At 33.0% G+C, this 16,157-nt stretch overlaps 1 protein-coding gene across 1 annotated transcript in view; it reads right to left on the reverse strand.

The window, feature by feature from the left end:
- LOC124355763 (voltage-dependent calcium channel subunit alpha-2/delta-4-like) overlaps window positions 1-16,157 on the reverse strand; it is a 67,584-nt gene that overhangs the window by 11,595 nt on the left and 39,832 nt on the right. The gene's annotated exons all lie outside the window — the stretch shown is intronic.

Here is a 16,157-nt window from a genome sequence, read left to right on the forward strand (position 1 = left end):
TAATTCATTAAAGGATTTTTTAAAATTTAATAAGGGTAATAATTATCCCAACTAAAATTATAAGCTGCAAAACAAATGCTTTTTTAAAACCGTGTCGGCTTGCGAAATTCAAGAGACGTAAAAACCGGGTTTTTTTTTTCCCAAAAATTTTTTCCGGGGAAAAAATTTTTGTTTAAAATATTTGGCCACATCTTTGGGCATTTAGAATATCTTTTTCAACAAGATTAATTTCAAAAATCGTTCTTTTGAAACTCTATATTGTAAAAAAAGGGGCTTTTCGACGCAACCATTGTTTGAAAACTTTTATTTTTTTGGTTTCTCATATTATTTTAGATTTGGGTTTTTTATTATCCAAAAAAACATCAACAACTTACAATCTTAAAAATTTTCAATCTGAGAGACCAAAAAAATAAGTCGGGTGAACTTAGATAAATATTATTAGATAATGATTTTTTTTTATTAAAAAAATTTATTTCATTTAAAAAGCTTTTTTCTACAATATTTTTGTGTATTTTATAAACCCCTTTATTTTTTTAAAAACCCAACTTCTTAGGAGTTTTTTTAAAAAAAATTTTTTTCATAAAAACCTATAAAAAAAAACAAAAAATAGGGTTTTTCTTTTCTGAAATGTTATCTTTACAACATAGAAAAGGTCTCAAAAAAATTAATAAAAAAATTGGGAAATACTAAAAAAGTTAAAATTAAATACTTTTGCCCATTTTTCGTACAAACTTAACATTTTCAAATTTTAAAAAAATTAAAATTTTCCCTTTAACTTTTTTACATAAAACCCCTTTTTTTGGGAAACATTTAAAAAGTAAAAAAAAAATTGTATTTTAAGCCTTATTTTTTGGATATTTTTCTTCTATTTTTTACTTTTTTCACTTATAAAAAAAAACAAAAACCCAAAATTGAAAAAAATAATCAAACCCTGCATATAAATTTTTTTGGGCATTTGAAAACTGAAAAATAAAATATAAAGAGTATAATTTACTTAAATAATAAACATTCCACAAATTTTAAAATAATGGGGTGAATAACTAGCAAAAAGGTGCCTGTCATTAGGGGAATTTAAACCTGCCAAAATTCCCGGGGTTAAAAAATTTTTCACATTTTTTACCAATAAAATTTTTTTACCCACAAAAAAATTTGGGTGAAACAAAATTTATTTACCTCCCTTGACGTGGACACCCCAAAGCACGTCCAAAAAAACCCTAATTTTTTTTTTGAGACCATTAACCAATGTCAAGCTTAAAAATTCAGGGACATAAAGGTAAAACAACTCTTGCAAAAGGGAAAATAACTCTGGGGTTACCCTTTTATTTTAAAATAGAAAACATATCATAAATATTTACAGTTTGTCCTTGTTTGATTTTTTTGGTACTTTTTTAAACTTTTAAAATACCCATTTAAATGTTACAAACGCTCAAATCCATAAAGGGGGTTGTACACTCTTAAAACCGGTTATAACATTGAAATTTAAAAAAACATTTTTTTAACATTTTATTACACAAAAAAACATTAATTTCCATATTTACTAGGTAAAAACACATACACTTGTAAAAACCTTTAAACCAAATTTGGGGTTCAAAGTGCTGCTTAAAAAGGCAGGGATAAAAGGGGATGTAATGTTCCCCTGGAAAAAAGTTTTTTCTCAAAACTAAACAAAATTTAAAATTAATTTATTTAAAGTTTTTTAAATAAACAATGAGCTTAACATATATAACCAACTTTGATAGGTGACACTGAAAGAAAACAATCTTTTCCCCCTCAAAATTTCTTGTTTGAAGTTTGTGGGGGCCCCCTAAACCATCGTCCATCATTCAACATCCGCATGTCTAAAATGTTGTACGGGGTTTTTGGAGGGCCCTTAAACTAAACATTCAAGGGAATTTAAAAAATTTTAAAGATCTGTGGAATAGCTTCCCCAAAAAATTTGTTAACCACATCTCTCTTATAGGATGTTCTAAAAGCCTTTGGAAGTCCAGCAATCTGGGAATAAAAAAATTTGTGGGGGAAATTGGGTTTGGAATAAAAAACAAAAAAGGGTATAAATATAGTTTTCGTTGTAAGTGATGTAGAAATTTGGGGCCAAAAACGGAAAATGGAGGGGGGGATTTTTGGGGGTTTTCCCCCCTTGGGATTCTGCCTCCCCCCCCCTGACTATGGGCAAAAAGGGGCCTCTTTAGTCACTTTTTTCAGCTGAAAAGGGTCTTCTTTACCCTTTTCCGCAGATTACGTATTTCCCTTTTTTTGCCCTTATCCTTTATTCGGGGTTGCCCCCGTGCAGCACGACACCCCCAATTTGAATGGAAGAGCTTATCATTTACCTTTTGACCTAAACCATCCCCCCCCCCCCCACAGTCCCAAATTTGTACAAACCAGATCATCGGGTCATTCGGGGATTTTGCCAAAATTTTTTCCACCTATTACAAAGAGGGGAAGCCAAAGTCCCCCCCCCCTCTTGGTCTCTAACCTCCAACCCCGAAACCCCAGATTTTTAAACGAGCCGGGGATTGAGTATCGAAAGACCATTCTATAGCCCATACCTCCAAGGTACAAGAACCCCGGGGTGACCATCCCTTGACCATAAGATACAAAACCACAGTAACCACCTTCCCTATGGACCTAAACCTTTGGGATCCATTACCCAGCAATCTAAAAAGGGGTTTAACCACTTGCCAGTTCTCCCCGGGTTATTTTCCCCAGGTACGGGTTAAAACCCATTTTGTGACCATTTGCTTTTGGAAATTACTGAACAGGGGTTTAAAAACCCAACCCAAAAAGCAGGGAGAACCCCACCCATCGCCCAGCCATTGGGGAAAAAAATTTTCCTCCGAGGCTGACACCCACTCCACCCCCCTGTGTTTAGGGGTTTTCCAGCTACCAGCACCTCATAACCCCATGGAGGGGGGCCCTTTTTTCCTCTCCTGTTTTTAAATTTGTGGGAGTACATTTAATTTTGGTTTTTAAAAAAAAAAAAGTCCCAGCTTTTATAAAAAATTTTAAACTGAAAATTTTCCCCCATGGGATGCTTTTATCTCCGGGGTTGCAAAAAAATATTAATGTTTTTTGTATTTAGAACCGGGTTTTAAAGAACTAATATCAAGCTTCGGGTTTTCACCATTTTGTCTTTTCCCTTTTTAAAAACCAATCAAAAGAAACAGAAAACAAAGCCAAGCAATAGTTAGGGTTTTCCCCAGACCAATAAATTTCACTAAAAATTAAAGGGGTTATATACAAAAAAAATAAAAATAGCACATAAAGCTACTTATTTTCCCTAGATAACCAACATGTTTTTTGGGCCCCCATTGGGGTTTTAAAAAATTGTTGTAATTTTTTGTACTCATGTTTTGTTTTTTATCCCCAACACGTTGACAAAAACCACCTAGTTTCCTTTCGGGGAGAGGAGTTGAAAGACTCGTACACTCACAATTCTACATTGGTTTTTTGAAAAAAAATCTGAAAAGGGGTTTAGTAACTGACTGTTTAGAAAACCCTATAAGTGCCAATTTTTTTGTGGTGACCTGTTTTAGAGGAAAATTTAATTTTTCGCATTCAATATTTAGTTTTTTTTAAAATTTTTTTAAAACTATTTTTTACAAATAACATTTTGTTTTTAAAAATTTTCAAGAAAAAAAACAAAATGAAATTTTTTTATTCAAACTTACCCCCGGGACGGAGTCAGGGTACAAAAAACGTAACCATTGTTTTTTACTTTTAAATGCTATGCATTTACCCCAAGCTGTAAAAAAAAAGGGAAATGAAGGAAAAAAAATTCCTTAAATAATTTTTTCCCACTTAAGTCAAAAATTCATTGAATGTTTCTCTGCTTCGGGAAATTAAAAAGGTAAATTTAATATAAAAAATTGGGTTTGGGTTTATGAAAAAAAATTATACAAATAATCAAAAACCCAGGGACTGGAATATTCAAATGAAACAAAATTACAAAATTCATCCCTACTGTTTTTCCCTATTTTACTAAGTTTCATGATTCATTTAAAATTTAAATTTGGGGACACCCAGAGAAGAAAAAAAACTTCATCTAAAATTTTTCCTAAAAAATTTGGCTAAAATTGGTCTAAATCTTTTCCACTGTACTTTCAAATATTTTGAGATCATGTTGAACTATACGTACAATAACCTCACACAAATCATAAAAATGTCCTTTTGTACAGGTCAACACTTACAGTTCCAAGAAAATAGTGTGGTGTAAATGTTAAAAGAAAGTGGAAAGAAATCGTAACAACCATTAAATTTTAAAATCTTCTTCCAACTATAGACTAATGATACTTGTAATCATTCAGATGATTAAAAGTACAAGTAACTGCAAGAACTTTAATACATTTTCAGGTAAATTATCAGATATCAGTAATTTACTATCATGGTCTAAATTTCTACAGATAAAAATTTAAAAACATATGTCATTGATGATGATGTTAGGGTTTTGTCTGGTATCAAATTTCTGGGGAAAGAAAGAAAAGTTTTTTAACAAGAGAATGTTTAAAAATATTCTAATTTAAAGAAATATAGTTTCCTTCAGCAAAACAATGAATGGCATAACAAATTTTAGAAAATTAGTGAATAAGATTTTCTATAATTATTGTTTACTTTTTGGGCAAAAGAAGGTTCTACATAATGACTCATTATGAAAATTATAGCTATTCAACCGTCAGAAAAAAAATTAAAAGTGCAGAAGCAAATTTCAAATTCACAAACGTCCCTCTCAGAACTCTGCAAACAATTTTTTGGATTAAAAAATAATTTAAAGCACAATTAATAACAAAATGAAACACCATACAAGAGTTTAGTAACATTATTTGATGGGAATAATACTAAAAGTACTGAAAAGGAGACAAAAAGCCTTTTTAGTAATTATGAAAATAATAATGTTTTGGGGTGGCAGAATTGAACACAAGATGAATGGGTTTTGAACCATTCTAGATGAAGAAAGTCAGTTGTTTTTCCCCTGTCTCCAAAGAAGTGTTAAGGAATATCCAAAAAGTCTCCATACATTTCCTTGTTATGTCAAGAGCGTTACACAGAGGCTATGAAACTTGAGGGTTGAGTGAGTACTGGTGGCGAGAGAAAAGAAAGAACCTGGCCCGTGCCGGCGCAACGAGCTGTGTACTCAAGTGTGGTGCCGCGCGGTAATTTAAGGCGCTTCAACCCCAAACCAGCCAACCCTGCGAATTGTTTTATCCTAGCAATGAGACAGCCGAAACAATAATGGAATACGAAAACAAGGCGCGGGCAACATACGATAAGTAGCGCCTGCAAATTTCAGATGAGCCCAAAGAATCCCAGGTGTCTTCTTTTCTCCTATCACCCCCCCGGCCATCAGTAGTGGTCGTCGCTATTTTTAAAGGTTTTTGAATAGGAAATGCAAAACGACGACTTACGTTTTTGTTTTTATAACAGTCCAAACAAAAGTACAGGGTGGCTCGTAAAAGAACTCCGGGGTTTAAAAAAAATTAAATATTTTTAAAAACTATAAAAGATAGTAACATTGATCAATTCCTTTGAAACAAGCCAGCTCAAAGAGTTTTACTCATACCAAATTTTGGGAATGCGTTCTCTCTCACATTGGCAGCACTCGGAGGCGTTGACCTTGAAATGACGTAGCGGCTGCGGCAGGCAGTCAGTGTCGTCTGGACTGCCCGCTATGGCGACCCCTCAACAAAAGGGCTCAGTGTATTATTTGGGCTCATAGAAACTAATTCCTGTTTGTTACTGTACAAAAGAAACTTTCGACGTAGCTATGGGTGTTGAACCCCCGCCTACAGACCAAAACAATTCGTCAGGGGTGTTAAGTGCGTTCAAGGGAAACAGGAAAAGGTGTGTTTGAAGCAAAAGTCGCCGGGGGGGGGGGGGGGGGGGGGGGGGTGGGGGGGGGGGGGGGGGGGGGGGGGGGGGGGGGGCGGGGGGGGGGGGGGGGGGGGGGTTATTTTGGGGGTGGGGGGGGGGGGGGGGTGGGGGGGGGGGTTGGGGGGGGGGGGGGGGGGGGGGGGGGGGGGGGGGGGGGGGGGGTGCGGGGGGGGGGGGGGGGGGGGGGGGGGGGGGGTGGGGGGGGGGGGGGGGGGGGGGGGGGGGGGGGGTAAGCCACGTTGTGTCCTCAAGAGAATGTAGACCAGAATCCCCGGAGCATTCATGCACTCGAAGCCCTAAGAAATTCGGTAACCCAAGCACGCAGTCTGGAAATTTGGGGGTCCTACCAAGATCAAACAGTCCATAAGGTAATTTCCCATAAAAGACTTCGTTTAACTGCCTAATATGAGATTCAACTTTTTAACCACCAATATCAAACCGGGCAGACCAAGGATTAAGAGATTCCGACTTTTCTTGTTTCCATGCTGGCTAAAATTGATGAAGATAATGAATTTTTTTTAAGTGTGGTTTTTTTTAGTGATGAAGCTACTTTTTTTATGTGAACGGAACTGTTAAACAGGCAAATAATTGCAGAATTATTTGGGGTTTTTTTTCCACGAGCCGCCCCATGAGTTTTTAAGTGAGTACGAACCGTGACACGCCCAAAGTGAATTGTTTGGTGTGCTCTTATTCATGACAGCAGTCATAGGTCCCTTGTCATTTTTTTGCCGAAAGGAATATCAATGGGATGTCCTATTGTGACCATTATGTTTAGAGGGAGTATGTTTTTTACCACAGTTTGGATGAGATGAGGCCGGGAGAAAGGTTTAGTTTTTTAACTTCCAAACCAAGATGGGGGCGCCGCCACACATTCAAGGTTTGCGAGTGTGCGTGAGTCACTGGAAACGCTCGTTTCGGTAACAGGTGTTTGGAAGGGGAAGGACCTATTCCATGGCCACCAAGGAGGCCCTGATAATGACTCCGTTGGACTTTTTTCTCTGGGGGCATATCAAGAATCCTGTTTATGCGGAGAAAAATTTCGAAATGTTCGCCATCTCAGGGAACGAATATGAATGCGTGGCGTCCGTTTCCCCCAGACATGCTCGCCAGGTCATGGGAAGAGGTAGAATACCGTTTCGACGTGTGCCGTGCCACTAACGGAGCTCACATTGAACTTTACTAAGTTGTTAAAAAATCTTGAAAATGTAAGCTTTCTAATCATGTATAAAACATGTATGTACGTTTTTTTACTTTATTAAAAATATTTTGTCTTAAAACCCTGGAGTTCTTTTATAGACACCCCGTATATTGAAAAGACTGAGAAAAAAAAATTTAAGTTTTTTTATTGGATTATAGTATCATTTATTTGCTTAGTTACAAACCCAACCGAAAACAATGAACTTTCAAAGTTTTGCAACAGTTTTGACTTATTCAGTTTCAATTTGTGAAATATTTGTTTAAATGAAACTCCGACAAAGTAATGGAACTTTGATAAAAGGTTACTTATTTCAAGTGTTAAAAATTACTGTTGTTATTTTATCGGACCACATAACAAGTGACTTAACAGTATCGCGCATACCTTGGACTTTACAGATTACATTGCTATAAATAAAAAAAGACTTATTCTAATACATGCACTATATTTTATTGAATTAAGTGATAGAATCTGAATCTGATTGAACAAACCAACCAACAGTCTAAAAACCCAGTTTATATTACAAGTAAAAATCATGTTTTGACAGAATATTTTATGTAACAATGCCTGGCTTTAACATTCTAAATTTTAACAGTAGCGTGAATTTTTTAATTTCACACAAATTCCTTGATTGAAAAGACGCAATATCTAACTTATTAAAAATGTATAGGTCCATTATATTGTTTACTATTATTATTACTTTTTATAATATTATTCAGCTTACCCAATGTGGCTTTAGAAATTTTTCATGATGTCTTCAACTGGAACATCCTGTGCCAGCAACTCCTAATAAATATGCTACTTTCATCTAAAAAAAACACATAATTTAGGTTTTTAATACATAAAAATAATTGTGTAGTACAATCTACTTTTTTAATAATATGACAGAAGAATATTTTAAAATCTCTACAACATTAAGTAAAAAAATTTATTTTCACATTTTATAGACATTATATTTTTATATGCATATTTTTATAATTCATTATTAAAAACTGCAAATTTTTATATCTGGAATCTGGTCAAAGAATAAATTAGCAGTACTCTATTTAATATACCTCCATATAAAAGTAGCTCAATAAATATGATTAGAAATAACACTTTTTACATTTCAAGAAAAAATAAATACTTACTTTAAAAGCTAAATAACACATCAATTTAGATTAGAATGTTTTTTGTAAGAAGATTTACAGTCTGGCAACTAAATTATACTAATGCCAAAATTGTAAAAAACATACAGCTGTATATATATTCTGTCAGTAGTTTTAAAAAATAATAAGATTTTGGACATTTGACATCATTATATTATAAAAAAACAATTTTTCAAAGACTGGGATCACTCCTCTTCTTCAATGTTAAAAGAACTTCATCCTATGGATTTGAGTATACAGAACAATGAAATACTAATCAATTCATGGTGATGGACTTGCCAAGTCCAACTAGCAGTAATATGAAAAAGTACTATTGAGAAAATTCTGGTATCAAGCCAACATAATATACTATGGAGAGGATTTATTCAAATATACAATAAATGAGGCTTCACATACCACAATTAACAAATCAACCACTAACTTAAACCTTCCATTGAAATAAGTTCTACTTCAGTTACTAATATAAAAAAAAATTAATAATGAAATCTAAACAAATTTTAATAACTAAAGAAACCTATGCAATAATTTCTAACATACACTATGATCTTGAATCAAGAAAAAAATAATTTTATGCTGAAGGGTACCTAGTCTTTATTTCCTCTCTCAACCATTGCCAACCTGTTTTTAGTTTTCAGAAGATGTAACAAGTAATGTGATACCCGCAGGAAAGTGCTGTTATTTTAATCCAGTGTGGCAATCTAATTTATCTTTGACAAGTTCATCGCCCATATATACATTTTTATGCATACTTAACTCAATGACAAGTATATTTTTGATGCCTGAAGAAGAGTACAGATTTTTAGTTCTAGATATGTATTGTTCTATTTTTGTAAAATATAATGATGGCAATGTCCACAACAATGTTAATTCTTTCAAATCATCCATCATCAATAAACTTTAAACAAATAAGTGATCTTACACCTGTTAACTTTTTTTCCTCATATTTTAATATAAATTTTTAAAAATGAAAAAAAAAATTAAATTTTTAATATAAAATGAAAAGTATTCACCTCTAAATAATTCTAAATTATTTACTGTGTACCATACAAAATTTAAATCCAATACAAATGACAGAGGAATATCATCTTCAAATAACTATTTTATAATTTAAACTGCATAATAATTCTTTAAATTGGAACCCATTCTCATTGAGAGAGGAGCACAATAAAAAGCTAACAGAATCTTAAACAGACTGTTTGCTTCAACATGAAACGTTAAGAGTAATGTGGTCACTGTGAAAGGCAGAAACATCATTGTGACAGGCAGGCTTCAATTATTTTTATAAAGGAGGTAAAGCACACATATAGGAAAGGTTTACAGTAAAATTACACAAAATTTCAGTGCATCAATATATTGCATGTGACTGACTATTAGGGTAAAACCTGTACTACAGCATTAGGGATAACAAGTTGTGATCAGTAAAATTACATAGAAAAAAATATAATTATTGAAATATACATTGTCTAACTCTCTGAATACATTAGTCCTACTGTACTGAGCAACCCACACAGAACACACAGGATAAATAGAGAATGTGCAAGTAAAGTTTTGCAGGCACCAACATTTTTCCAAGTGCATTTTTAACTCCAAAATTATGTAAATGACACTCTGCTCTGCAAGATAACGGATACAATGATACAATATCTAATAGTTGGCTAGAGTAGTCAAAGTAAAGTTGAAACAGATGCACAAAAACCACAAATCCGACACACAGATTAACCACAAACACACGAATAATATGAACATAGAGGGCTGAAAGCTGTGGAAAAGAAACATTGCAACCAAATTTATAGGGAAGCAGAGAAAAACAAAAACCTCTCAATAGTAAGCTCAGGCACAAAAATAATTTATTTATTATATCCACTGAGTTCAGCTCAAGAAATATTAAAACTCCAAACGTTTTAAGACTATTTTGCTTACTCTTGAAATGGTCTCCTGAAGCCAAACTAATATGCAACTCAGATAAATGTAAACTAGTTTAAGAAGCTGCCATTTTACAAAACATCATTAAAGAAAACAAAAGCGAGGTTTACTTGCAAATACCGATTGGTATTAAATGCTCAATTATTTATAACTTTAACTACTATTTCCAAATGTCACACCTATATGTACAAAACCGTATAAAGAATCTGCATAAAGCTGTAAGCAAGAGCTATAGAAAGAAAGCACAAAAATTGTTCACAGCAGTAAAGATAGTAATAAAAGCTTTTATTTTATGTTGAACAGTATTGATGTGTGAACTCAGTTTGGATAATAAGGGTTTTTTTTGCTTTCACAAGTGTCACACCATAAGGATAGGTTTGGACTCCAAAGTCTGCTTAGCCAAATTACTATAATCACTCTGAAGATAAGACACTTTACACTGTTTTTGGAGGTTGACAGTGAGAACAGCTATCTGATAATGTCTCCTTTGCATGTGTTTCACACTCTACACTTCTTCTTTTGTAAATACAGTCAACTCTTCAACTACCCAAGATAATTAAAGGATTTTCACCACAAATTTTAATTTCATATTACTTACCCCCCCAAAAATACTTTCTATCATCTAAGAATCATATTAAAAATATTAGAAATAATCAACAAGATAAAATAACTTTGATGAACACAATTAACACATTATCAACAAAGCCGAGTGCCTGGGAAAAAAAGAAGCCATAATTGATCACTGTATTGATCAACTACTATTGATCACTTGGCTAAGGTTCAGCCAATCACTATACAGATGCAAACACTATACAAATGCACTCACTTTTATAAGAGGGTGTGCATTACTAGCTCAGCCATTTATATTTTGACAGCTTTGAGTGAGGATGGATTTTTTACAGAAAGGCCGAAATATCTCAAAGATTTTAAATTGTGTGTTAGCAATGTTCAGATTTAGTGTGATCTGGCAATTTTTAGATTATATTCAATACACCTGCTATGCAAGCTTAAGAAGACTAACATCACAATTAAGTTGCAATTTCATTGATCCATATCTGGATGATAAAGAGTTGACTGTGTTATAATAGATTTCTTGAAGATTCGATTATATCTGTGCAGTATTTAGAACAATTAATTACACACTCAAACTACAAACCGCTTCAGAAAATTTTAGAAGTTTACCAAACAATCTAATCAATTTCAAGCTATAAAAACACTTCACCATACATTAAATGGATGGAAATTGTGAAGTATTATCATAAATAAAAAGTACATCTACTAATACTTTAAAAAAATATTAAATTATATTTATTATCTTAAAATTAATCAGTAAAGTGATAAATAATCTTTTGGGTACTGTTATTTATGATTACGTTTTAAAGCATAACAAGCACTACAATAAAACAAACTACCAATTCAAAAGGATTTACACAAACTTCTCTTTAAAAACAAAACCTTCTGAGCAAAAATTAATTAAAATCTAATATGCTTTTGAAAATATCCCTTTACATTTAATTGGCTATAATATGAACTTTCATTCATTTTGTATTCCTTTTGCAATTGTTATACACTTTAATTTATTGCTCCACAGAAAAACCGCAATGGAGTTGATTATTTTGTCAGTAAGAAAATCTAGCTTAGTTTTCATTAAAAAGTCATATCCATGTGTATAAAATTAAATTTTTAGAACCACAAATCTGTTAAAAAGCTACCCTTCAAAAGTTTATTTTAAATAATTATAATGAAATTAATTTTACTGGAATAAATTGTGTTTGGTAATTAGAATCATATTAATCACTCCTTCTTCTTAATAGACTGACTAAACTGTTGAAATCAACATCATTTTCGTTCTAACTAACTCTTTCAAAAACACAGAGTATGTTGACTTTCGTTGAATTTATCAGCTGAACTGAACTTATAAGCAGTTAAAAACGCCAAATAGTATTTACTTTACACAGGCAGCTCGCTTCCCTCAATGCTTTGGGACCGGTCGACATGCGTAGAGAGAGAGAACAAGCAGGAGGTGTAGGGTGGTGTAGCAATCAATGTATAATAACTACTGATTGTGTAGGCGACAAGAGAACTATCTGGCTCCCCCATGTCAACTATATTAGACATTGCCATCAATCATTGTCAGCTATGTTGGATGTACATAACACATAGAATTTTGACTCAAGAGGTTTTTGAATTCAAAACTGATGAACTTTACTATTAGATTAATTGTGGTTTGTAAAGCCACTTGTAGAAAAACCTATAAATAAAAGTGGTTAAAATGTATTTAATGGTTTAATATATACTTTCTGTTTTTGAGATTTTAAAAATTTTGTTATGGTTCTTATCAACCCAATTAATACAAAAAGAAAATCAATCAAATACATCAATTATTTAGAGAGACAGAGAGAGAAATAACTTTATTCAAAAATCATTAAGATTTGAAAGGCGTCAAAAAATTACATTACATCACATGTTTACAAGAACGAAGTTACATTAAATATATCTGTCAAAGTTTCTCCAGGACAGGAACTCATCCACTGTGTAGAATGGTCATTGAGCAAGCCATTTTTTCAAAATGGAGTCTAAGATTATGGTTGTTTCGACTCTTCAAGTTATCTGGGAGAAGGTTGTAAAACTTGGGTATGGGCTACACTGGTTTCTTCACGTACAATGCTGTGCGGCAAAATGGAAGATTGCAGTTGCCTGGCAAATCGGGTATTGTGTTGATGAATAGCAGCAAGTATTTGAAGTCCCATTTGTACAGGCAGACGAAATCACTGCCAGAGCGTAGTGAGAAATTACTGGCAGAATTTCCATATATTGAATAGTTTTTCCTACAGCTATCACGTATTCCCGATTCAGCCAGTGTTCATAATGCCCTCTTTTGGAGAAGCAAAAGCCTTTCTAAGTTGCCACAGGAGGAGCCCCCCCATAAGGTGATTCCATGTCCATATGGCTCTCAAAGAGGGCCAAGTAAGCAACTCTTGCAGTCTTTGCTGTACCAGTAGCAATAATTCTCCTCATAGCATACAATGAACTGCTGAGTTTTTTTACAGAGGATGTGTTTATTTATTTATTTATTTTAATATTCCTGTAATTATTTCTTTAAACGTTACATTCATAAAATACCAAGAAAATGTGACTAGAGTTTACAAACCAAATAATCTATATATTTTTAAATTATATATTTGTATTGTATTGTAGATATTTTATAAACTTTCCACACAACATACAGACTCAAATAGTTTTTTAAATATTCAAGTTTAAATTTAGACTAAAACGTTTTTCTATCTGTGTATTTTGATGTCAAAGTGTATATAGTTGGTTTCATTTTATTACCAGAGGTTTGCTGTATTTGTATATAGCTATTCTGTATTTTAATTTATAGCAAACATTTGCATATTTTTAAATATTTTACAATCACCATAAACATGGCAAGAAATTCCCTGTTGAGTCACTTTGTTTTAGTCCAACCATTCATGATTTACTCTAAAGCTTATTTCAACTACAACCAATGCTTCAAATGTAACATATTACGAGGTTTGTTCAAAAAGTAATGGAAATTTTTTAAGTTAGTGGGTTCAAAGAGTCTGATTGTCAAAATATGTTTAAAAAGTAATGAAAATTTTCATTAAAATTAAATTTGTTTATTTGTCTACATTTAATATTGTATGCATATTATGCACTTGAGCCAACCCTTCTACCAATCCTCTAAACACTCAAACTCGATCTTTGAGATAGCTTTTAGCTCTTTCAGTAATGCACTTTAATATCATCTCTGGTTGTAAAATGACAGCCCTTTTAAGGTTCTCTTTATTTTTAGAAAAAGTCACACGGAGCCATTTCTGGAGAATATGGAGGCAGGGGCGTAGTTACCATACTGTTTTTGGCCAAAAATAGGTGCATTATCATGGTACAAAAGTAATGAATTGTTTTGCTGCAAATCTGGGTTCTTATTGCTTCACGCAAACAACATTAAACTTGCAGGTATTACTCCATATTGACCATTTGACTTTGTGGCAAGAATTCATGACGCAATATGCCTTTAAAACCGAAGAACACAGTGAGCATAACCTTCACATTCAACTGCACTTGTCAAGCCCTTTTTTCAGTCTTGGTGATGCAGAATGCCTCCACTGGGATGATTGAGCCTTAGTTTCTATGTCATATCCACAAACCCATGATCTGACACATGTTATAACACTTTTCAGTAATTCTGCATCATCAATTGACTTCATTTACTGGCTCCTGAGTAACTTCTATTTGCCGGTTTTTGTTCAAAATTCAACAATTTCAGAACAAATTTTATTGCCACATGTTTCATACCTAAAGCATTCCAAAAATGTTTATGGCATGGGCAATCAATTTCCATGCCAGCGACTTCTCTGATTGTAATACAGCGATCGCTCATAAGCTTTTTTCCACTTTTTTGTATTTTTTTCATCAGTTGTTGATGTGCTGGGGCATCTGGAGTGATCGTCATCTTAAATGTCTTCACAGCCCTCATTTGCATATTGTTATACCACAACCCTTGTTTTACTCATAGCAGACTCACCATAGGTCTTTGTTAACATTTTGTTACACTTTATTTTAATTAGCTATTTAGCTTTTTTACTTAGATTTATTTCAAATAGCTACTTTAAATATTCATTGGGGGAAAACCTTGTTCAACACTTGTTGTTAAACTCACTAGTTATATATGCAAATGTTATATATTAGTTAGAGGGTTGAGATTTTTTTAAACTATTATGTATATACAATATAAAATTTCAGTTTTAAAAAATCTATAATTCTTTTGACTGTGTGAGAGGAGCATTTTTGAGTTTTTAATTCACAATTCTAATAAGACTCAATATGTTTTTTAAGATAACCAAAAATGAAGGATTGAGTAAGATACAGAAAGGAAATAACGTTTATCCTCCACACCTATTTCACACCTTTGTCGGACAGCTCTGTTCAGGTGTATCATTATTTGGGAAGAACAAGGCGAGCCGGACAGTCGGGTGAACAATCCAGTAGTTATTCTACGTCGATGGGTAATATAGGTGTTGTGGAAGTAACATGAAACAGGATATGCAAGAGCGGTTGGACAGGTATCCAGATTATCATGACCTCCGGAGAGTGCATTACGAGGCAAGTGCAGTAGTCCAGCAAGCCAAGCTCAGCGCCTCAGATTATCGCTCAGATAACATTGAGAACGCACTCACAAACATCAGTTCACCCTACCTCTTTTGGTTTTGCACACGTTTGGAGATCCACGTCATAGCAATCTCTCTGCCAATTTAACTTTCTAAAAATAAAATTTTGCGGTTATGTACGAGATTATTCAAACTAATCTAATCACATTAAAATGGTGAAAAGCCCATTTATCCTGAGTGACCTCTCAGAAAAATCCTAATAATGTTTCTTGTTTTTCTTTAAATTAAAGTGTGGAAATGTCAAACCTCAATTAGTATCAGGCGATTATTTAGATCTAAACTTAAATAAAAGATGAATTTAGATCGTTATACTCATAATGAAGTTTTGATAGAGTCCCCGCTATTATTGATGATAATTCTATTTGGTAAATAATATATTATTATTGTTAAAGCTTGGAAGAAATATGGGAGTTTCATAATAATTTATCATAGAATAAAATATTGATGAAAAACACCCATCAGCCATAAGATATTAATAATAAATGAGAAAACAATTTAGAACAAAAATATTTTGTTTAGAAAAATGTTGTAACATTCACTTTTTATTTGTGTATGTGGAAAAAATTTTGAAATTTCTTTGCGACTTCTGAACAAATTCAAATTACAAATCTGTATTAATACTGTTTAATCAAACATTTCATTAACATTAAAAATATTACAAAATATTTGGACACCTTATAGTGTTTTATAGGAGATAAATTGATTTTGTAAATCAATATTTTTAATAAATTTGCATTATTTTTCCAAAAAAATCTTACTGGGTGGCCAAACTCTTATAGAAAATTTATTAAAATTAACCAACAAAACAATTTTCAACTTTCAACAATTATT

The sequence above is a fragment of the Homalodisca vitripennis genome, chromosome 2 (genome assembly GCF_021130785.1).
Source record: "Homalodisca vitripennis isolate AUS2020 chromosome 2, UT_GWSS_2.1, whole genome shotgun sequence".
Classification (NCBI taxonomy): Eukaryota; Metazoa; Arthropoda; class Insecta; order Hemiptera; family Cicadellidae; genus Homalodisca; species Homalodisca vitripennis.